The sequence below is a fragment of the Herpailurus yagouaroundi genome, unplaced genomic scaffold, assembly GCF_014898765.1.
Source record: "Herpailurus yagouaroundi ecotype Mexico unplaced genomic scaffold, PumYag 67235, whole genome shotgun sequence".
NCBI lineage: Eukaryota > Metazoa > Chordata > Mammalia > Carnivora > Felidae > Herpailurus > Herpailurus yagouaroundi.
This window is the reverse complement of record NW_024420070.1, coordinates 640,157-648,174: the sequence shown is the minus strand read 5'-3', so window position 1 is coordinate 648,174 and position 8,018 is coordinate 640,157. Positions and strand designations below refer to the sequence as shown.

General features: G+C 39.4%; 1 long non-coding RNA gene across 1 annotated transcript in view; it reads left to right on the top strand.

The window, feature by feature from the left end:
• Positions 1-4,596: 4,596 nt before the first annotated feature.
• LOC121024852 (uncharacterized) overlaps positions 4,597-8,018 on the top strand; it is a 20,067-nt gene continuing 16,645 nt past the window's right edge. Inside the window, exon 1 of the long non-coding RNA XR_005787833.1 lies at positions 4,597-4,703. This is a non-coding gene — a long non-coding RNA (uncharacterized LOC121024852). The remainder of the gene's footprint in view (positions 4,704-8,018) is intronic.

The window sequence follows — 8,018 nt, the reverse complement described above, 5'->3', positions numbered from 1 at the left end:
AACGTTGAAAAAAAAATTAAAAAAAAAAAAAAAGAGCACGGTTTAAGAATGAGAGAAATCTGTGACTCGTTAAAAAGGAACAACTTCAGAATCATAGTGGTCCCAGAAGAGGAAGAGAGAGAAATAGGGGTAGAAGGGTTATGTGAGCAAATCATAGCAGAAAACTTTCCTAACCTGGGGAAAGACACAGACATCAAAATTCAGGAAGCACAGAGGACCCCCATTAGATTCAACAAAAACCAACCATCAACAAGGCATATCATAGTCAAATTCACAAAATACTCAGGCAAGGAGAGAATCATGAAAGCAGCAAGGGAAAAAAAGTCCCTAACCTACAATGGAAGACAGATCAGGTTTGCAGCAGACCTATCCACGGAAACTTGACAGGCCGGAAGAGAGTGGCAGGATATATTCAATGTGCTGAATCAGAAAAATATGCAGCCAAGAATTCTTTATCTAGCAAGGCTGTCATTCAAAATAGGAGAGAGTAAAAGTTTCCCAGACAAACAAAAATTAAAGGAGTTTGTGAACATTAAAAAATCCTGCAAGAAATTTTAAGGGAGAATAGATGAAAATATAAATACATACATACATACATACATACCAAAAGCAACAAAGATTAGAAAGGACCAGAGAACACCACCAGAAACCACAAGTCTACAAGCAACATAATGGCAATAAATTCATATCTTTCAGTATTCACTCTAAGTGTCATTGGACTCAATGCTCCAATCAAAAGACATAGGGTAACAGAATGAATAAGAAAACAAGATCCATCTATATGCTGTTTACAAGAGAACCGCTTTAGACCTAAATACACCTTCAGATTGAAAGTAAGGGGATGGAGAACCATCTATCATGGTAATGGTCAACAAAGAAAACCAGAGTAGCCATACTTATATCAGACAATCTAGAGTTTAAAATAAAGACTGTATCAAGAGATGCAGAAGGGCATTATATCATAATCAAGGGGTCTATCCACCAAGACCTAACAATTGTAAACATTTATGCACCAAATGTGGGTGCACCCAAATACAAAATGAATTAATCACAAACATCAAGAAACTCATCGATAGTAATACCATAATAGTAGGAGACTTCAACACCCCACTCACAGCAATGGACAGATCATCTAATCAAAAAATCAACAAGGAAGCGGTGACTTTGAATGACACACTGGACCACATGGACTTGTAAGATATATTCAGAATATTTCATCTTAAAGCAGAAGAATATACATTCTCCTCCAGTGCACATGGAATGTTCTCCAGAATAGACCACACACTGGGACACAAATCAGTCCTCAGCAAGTATAAACAGATTGAGATCATACCGTGCATGTTTTCAGACCACAATGCTATGAAACTCGAAATCAACCACAAGAAAAAATTTGGAAAGGGAAAAAATACTTGGAGACTGAAGAACATCCTAGTAAAGAATGAATGGGCTAAACAAGAAGTTAAAGAGGAAATCATAGAGTATATGGAGCCAATGAAAATGATAACACCACAACCCAAAACCTCTGGGATGCAGCAAAGGTGGTTGTAAGAGGAAAGTATATAGCAATCCAGGCCTTCCTAAAGAAGGAAGAAAGATCTCAGATACACAACCTAACATTATGCCTTAAAGATCTGGAAAAGAACAGCAAATAAAACCCCAAATCAGAAGAAGACAGGAAATAATAAAGACTAGAGCAGGAATTAAAGCTATCAAAACCAGAAAAACAGTAGAACAGATCAATGAAACCAGAAGCTGGTTCACTGAAAAATTAACAAAATTGAGAAACCACTAGCCAGTTTGATCAAAAAGAAAAAGGGAAGGACCCAAATAAATAAAATCAAGAATGAAAGAGGAGAGATCACAACCAACAGAGCAGAAAGAAAAACAATAAGAGAATATTATGAGCAATTATATGCCAATAAAATGCACAATCTGGAAGAAATGGACAAATTCCTAGAAAAATATACACTACCCAAACTGAAACAGGAAGAGATAGGAAATTTGAACAGACCCATAACCAGTAAGGAACTCGAATTAATAATCAAAAATCTCCCAAAACACAAGAGTCCAGGGCCAGATGGCTTCACAGGGGAATTCTACCAAACATTTAAGGAAGAGTTAACACCTATTATCTTGAAGCTGTTCCAAAAAATAGAAATGGAAGGAAAACTTCCAAACTCGTTTTATGAAGCCAGCATTACCTTGATTCCAAAACCAGAGACCCCACTAACAAGGAGAACTATAGATCAATTTCCCTGATGAGCATGGATGCAAAAATCCTCAACAAGATATTAGCCAGGTGGATCCAACAATACATTAAAAAAAATTATTCACCATGACCAAGTGGGATTTATACCTGGGATGCAGGACTGGTTCAATATCCACAAAACAATTAACGTGATTCATCACATCAATAAGAGAAAGGACAAGAACCATATGATCCTCTCAATAGATGCAGAGAAAGCATTTGACAAAATACAGAATCCTTTCTTTATAAAAACCCTTAAGAACGTAGGGATAGAAGGATCATACCTGGAGATCATAAAAAGCCATATAAGAATGACCCAACGCTAATATCATCCTCAATGGGGAATAACTGAGAGCTTTCCTCGTAAGGTCAGGAACAAGACAGAGATGTTTACTCTCGCCACTGTTATTCAACATAGTATTAGAAATCTTAGCCTCTGCAATCAGACAACACACACAAAAAAATAAAAGGCATCCAAATCGGCCAAGAGGAGGTCAAACATTCATTCTTCACAGATGACATGATACTCTACATGGAAAACCCAAAAGATTCCACCAAAAAACTGCTAGAACTGATTCATGAATTCAGCAAAGTTGCAGGATATAAAATCAATGCACAGAAATCAGTTGCATTCCTATACACCAACAATGAAGTGACAGAAAGAGAAATCAAGGAATCAATCCCATTTACAATTGCACCAAAACCCATAAAATACCTAGGAATAGATCTAACCAAAGAGGTGAAAAATCTATACACCGAAAACTATAGAAAGCTTATGAAAGAAATTGAAGAAGACACAAAAAAATGGAAAAAATATTCCATGTTCCTGTACAGGAAGAACAAATATTGTTAAAATGTCTATAATACCCAAATGAATCTACATACTCAGTGCAATCCCTATCACAATAACACCAGCATTCTTCACAGAGCTAGAACAAATAATCCTAAAATTTTATGGAACCAGAAAAGACCACAAATAGCCAAAGCAATCTTGAAAAAGAAAACCAAAGCAGGAGGCATCACAATCCCCGACTTCAAGCTATACTACAAAGCTGTAATCATCAAGACGGTATGGTACTGGCACAAGAACAGACACTCAGATCAATGGAACAGAATAGAGAACCCAGAAATGGACCCACAAACGTATGGCCAACTAATCTTTGATAAAGCAGGAAAGAATATCCAATGGAATAAAGACAGTCTTTTCAGCAAGTGGTGCTGGGAAAACTGGACAGCGACATGCAGAAGAATGAACCTGGACCACTTTCTTACACCATACACAAAAATAAACTCAAAATGGATGAAAGTCCTCAATGTAAGACAGGAAGCCATCAAAATCCTCGAGGAGAAAGCAGGCAGAAACCTCTTTGATCTTGACCGCAGCAACTTCTTACTCAGCACGTCTCCAGAGGCAAGGCAAACAAAAGCAAAAATGAACTACTGGGACCTCATCAAAATAAAAAGCTTCTGCACATCAAAGGAAATAATTAGCAAAACTAAAAGGCAACTGAGAGAATGGGAGAAGATATTTACAAACAACATATCAGATAAAGGGTTAGTATCCAAAATCTGTAAAGAAATTATCAAACTCAACGCCCCAAAGTCAAATAATCCAGTGAAGAAAAGGGAAAAAGACATGAATAGGCACTTCTCCAAAGAATACATTCATATGGCTGACACAAGAAAAAATGCTCAACTTCACTCATCGTCAGGAAAATACAAATCAAAACCACAATGAGATTCCACCTTACACCTGTCAGAATGGCTAACATTAACAACACAGGCAACAACAGATGTTGGCGAGGATGTGGAGAAAGAGGATCTCTTTTGCATTGTTGGTGGGAATGCAAACTGGTGCAGCCACTCTGGAAAACAGTATGGAGGTTCCTCAAAAAATTAAAAATGGAACTACCCTACCACCCAGAAATTGCACAACTAGGCATTTATCCAAGGTATACAGGTGTGCTGTTTTGAAGGGACAGATGCACCCCAATGTTTATAGCAGCACTATCAACAATAACCAAAGTATGGAAAGAGCCCAAATGTCCATCGATGGATGAATGGATAAAGAAGATGTGGTATAGCTCTCTCCCCGGTATCTCACCGCTGCATCAGTGCAGTTAGGCATCAGCAAATTAATGAGAGGAGAGAGGAGGCCCCTGCTCTTGGGCACCCGCAGGAACTTACTCCAGCTCCAACACACCATAAACACTTTCATCTAATGGAAGATAAGCTGTGAAATCGGATTTCTGAACCACAGGACACTTGTGTAAAAACTGCATTCCATGCCAGGCCTGAAATGTTCCAAAACTCAGTTCGCTATCAGCATCACAGGTGGTGCAATTAATAAAGAGCTAGTGTGGGGCCACTGGCACAAACAAGGCAGCTCCTTAGAACCTGAACTTCCTATTTGTTCCATTCCTTGGGTAGATAACGCCTGTTAATTACTCTGGAGGTTTTGTTAGAACATTCTATCTGGTCTCGCTGGATCAAGCTCTCCTCTCCAGATCGCCCTATATGGAGAACTGAAAATAATCCTCATTTCAATGAAATTATTTTGGCCAGGAGAGAGGGACTATGGCAGCGTAGGAGGATGCTGGGCTCACCGCGCATCCTGCTGAGCACTTAGATTCCACCTACACCTGCCTAAATAACCCAAAAACCACCAGAGGATTAGCAGAATGGAGTCTCCAGAGCCAAGCGCAGACGACAGGCCCACGGAAGAGGGGCCCCTCCTGAAGTGGATCACCTAAGGAGAAGCGAGCTAAGCCTGCCCCTCCTGCCCCCGTGCACCTTGCCTACCCACCCCAGCTATACGCCAGATCCCCAGCATCAAAAGCTTGGCAGTGTGCAAGTAGCCAAGATGGGCCACACCACCCCACAGTGAATCCTGCCCCTAGGAGAGGGGAAGAGAAGGCACACACCAGTCTGACTGTGGCCCCAGCGGTGGGCTGGAGTCAGACATCAGGTCGGACTGCAGCCCCGCCCACCAACTCCAGTTATACACCACAGCACAGGGGAAGTGCCCTGCAGGTCCTCACCACTCCACGGACTATCCAAAATGACCAAGCGGAAGAATTCCCCTCAGAAGAATCTCTAGGAAATAACAACAGCTAATGAACTGATCAAAAAGGATTTAAATAATATAACAGAAAGTGAATTTAGAATAATAGTCATAAAATTAATCGCTGGGCTTGAAAACAGTATAGAGGACAGCAGAGAATCTCTTGCTACAGAGATCAAGGGACTAAGGAACAGTCACGAGGAGCTGAAAAACGCTTTAAACGAAATGCAAAACAAAATGGAAACCACCACAGCTCGGATTGAAGAAGCAGAGGAGAGAATAGGTGAACTAGAAGATAAAGTTATGGAAAAAGAGGAAGCTGAGAAAAAGAGAGATAAAAAAATCCAGGAGTATGAGGGGAAAATTAGAGAATTAAGTGATACACTGAAAAGAAATAATATACGCCTAATTGGTATCCCAGAGGAGGAAGAGAGAGGGAAAGGTGCTGAAGGGGTACTTGAAGAAATTATAGATGAGAACTTCCCAGAACTGGGGAAGGAAAAAGGCATTGAAATCCAAGAGGCACAGAGAACTCCCGTCAGACGTAACTTGAATCGATCTTCTGCACGACATATCATAGTAAAACTGGCAAAATACAAGGATAAAGAGAAAATTCTGAAAGCAGCAAGGGGTAAATGTGCCCTCACATATAAAGGGAGACCTATAAGACTTGTGACTGATCTCTCGTTTGAAACTTGGCAGGCCAGAAAGAATTGGCACGATATCTTCAGTGTGCTAAACTGAAAAAATATGCAGCCAAGAATCCTTTATCCAGCAAGTCTGTCATTTAGAATAGAAGGAGAGATAAAGGTCTTCCCAAACAAACAAAAACTGAAGGAAGTTGTCACCACTAAACCAGCCCTCCAAGAGATCCTAAGGGGGACCCTGTGAGACAAAGTACCAGAGACATCACTACAAGCACAAAACATACAGACATCACAATGACTCTAAACCCGTACCTTTCTATAATAACACTGAATGTAAATGAATTAAATGCACCAACCAAAAGACATAGGGTATCAGAATGGATAAAAAAACAAGACCCATCTATTTGCTGTCTACAAGAGACTCATTTTAGACCTGAGGACACCTTTAGATTGAGAGTGAGGGGATGGAGAACTAGTTATCATGCTACTGGAAGCCAAAAGAAAGCTGGAGTAGCCATACTTATATCAGACAAACTAGACTTTAAATGAAAGGCTGTAACAAGGGATGAAGAAGGACATTATATAATAGTGACAGGATCTATCCATCAGGAAGAGCTAACAATTATAAATGTCTATGCGTCGAATACCGGAGCCCCCAAATATATAAAACAATTACTCATAAACATAAGCAGACTTATTGATAAGAATGTGGTAATTGCAGGGACTTTAACACCCCACTTACAGAAATGGATAGATCATCTAGACACATGGTCAATAAAGAAACAAGGGCCCTGAATGATACATTGGATCAGATGTACTTGACAGATATAGTTAGAACTCTGCATCCCAAAGCAACAGAATAGACTTTCTTCTCGAGTGCACATGGAACATTCTCCAAGATAGATCATATACTGGGTGACAAAAGAGCCCTTCATAAGTTCACAAGAATTGAAATTATACCATGCATACTTTCAGACCACAATGCTATGAAGCTTGAAATCAACCACAGGAAAAAGTCTGGAAAACCTCCAAAAGCATGGAGGTTAAAGAACACCCTACTAACGAATGAGTGGGTCAACCAGGCAATTAGAGAAGAAATTAAAAAATATATGGAAACAAACGAAAATGAAAATACAACAATCCAAACGCTTTGGGACGCAGCGAAGGCAGTCCTGAGAGGAAAATACATTGCCATCCAGGCCAATCTCAAGAAACAAGAAAAATCCCAAATAAAAAATCTAACAGCACACCTAAAGGAAATAGAAGCAGAACAGCAAAGGCAGCCTAAACCCAGCAGAAGAGGAGAAATAATAAAGATCAGAGCAGAAATAAACAATATAGAATCTAAAAAACTGTACAGCAGATCAACGAAACCAAGAGTTGGTTTTTTGAAAAAATAAACAAAATTGACAAACCTCTAGCCAGGCTTCTCAAAAAGAAAAGGGAGATGACCCAAATAGATAAACTCATGAATGAAAATGGAATTATTACAACCAATCCCTCAGAGATACAAACAATTATCAGGGAATACTATGAAAAATTATATGCCAACAAATTGGACAACCTGGAAGAAATGGACAAATTCCTGAACACCCACACTCTTGCAAAACTCAATCAGGAGGAAATAGAAAGCTTGAACAGACCCATAACCAGCGAAGAAATTGAATCGGTTATCAAAAATCTCCCAACAAATAAGAGTCCAGGACCAGATGGCTTCCCAGGGGAATTTTACAAGACGTTTAAAGCAGAGATAATACTGATCCTTCTCAAGCTATTCCAAGAAATAGAAAGGGAAGGAAAACTTCCAGACTCATTCTATGAAGCCAGTATTACTTTGATTCCTAAACCAGACAGAGACCCAGTAAAAAAAGAGAACTACAGGCCAATATCCCTGATGAATATGGATGCAAAAATTCTCAATAAGATACTAGCAAATCGAATTCAACGGCATATAAAAAGAAGTATTCACCATGACCAAGTGGGATTCATTCCTGGGATGCAGGGCTGGTTCAACATTCGCAAATCAATCAACGTGATACATCACATTAACAAAAAAAAA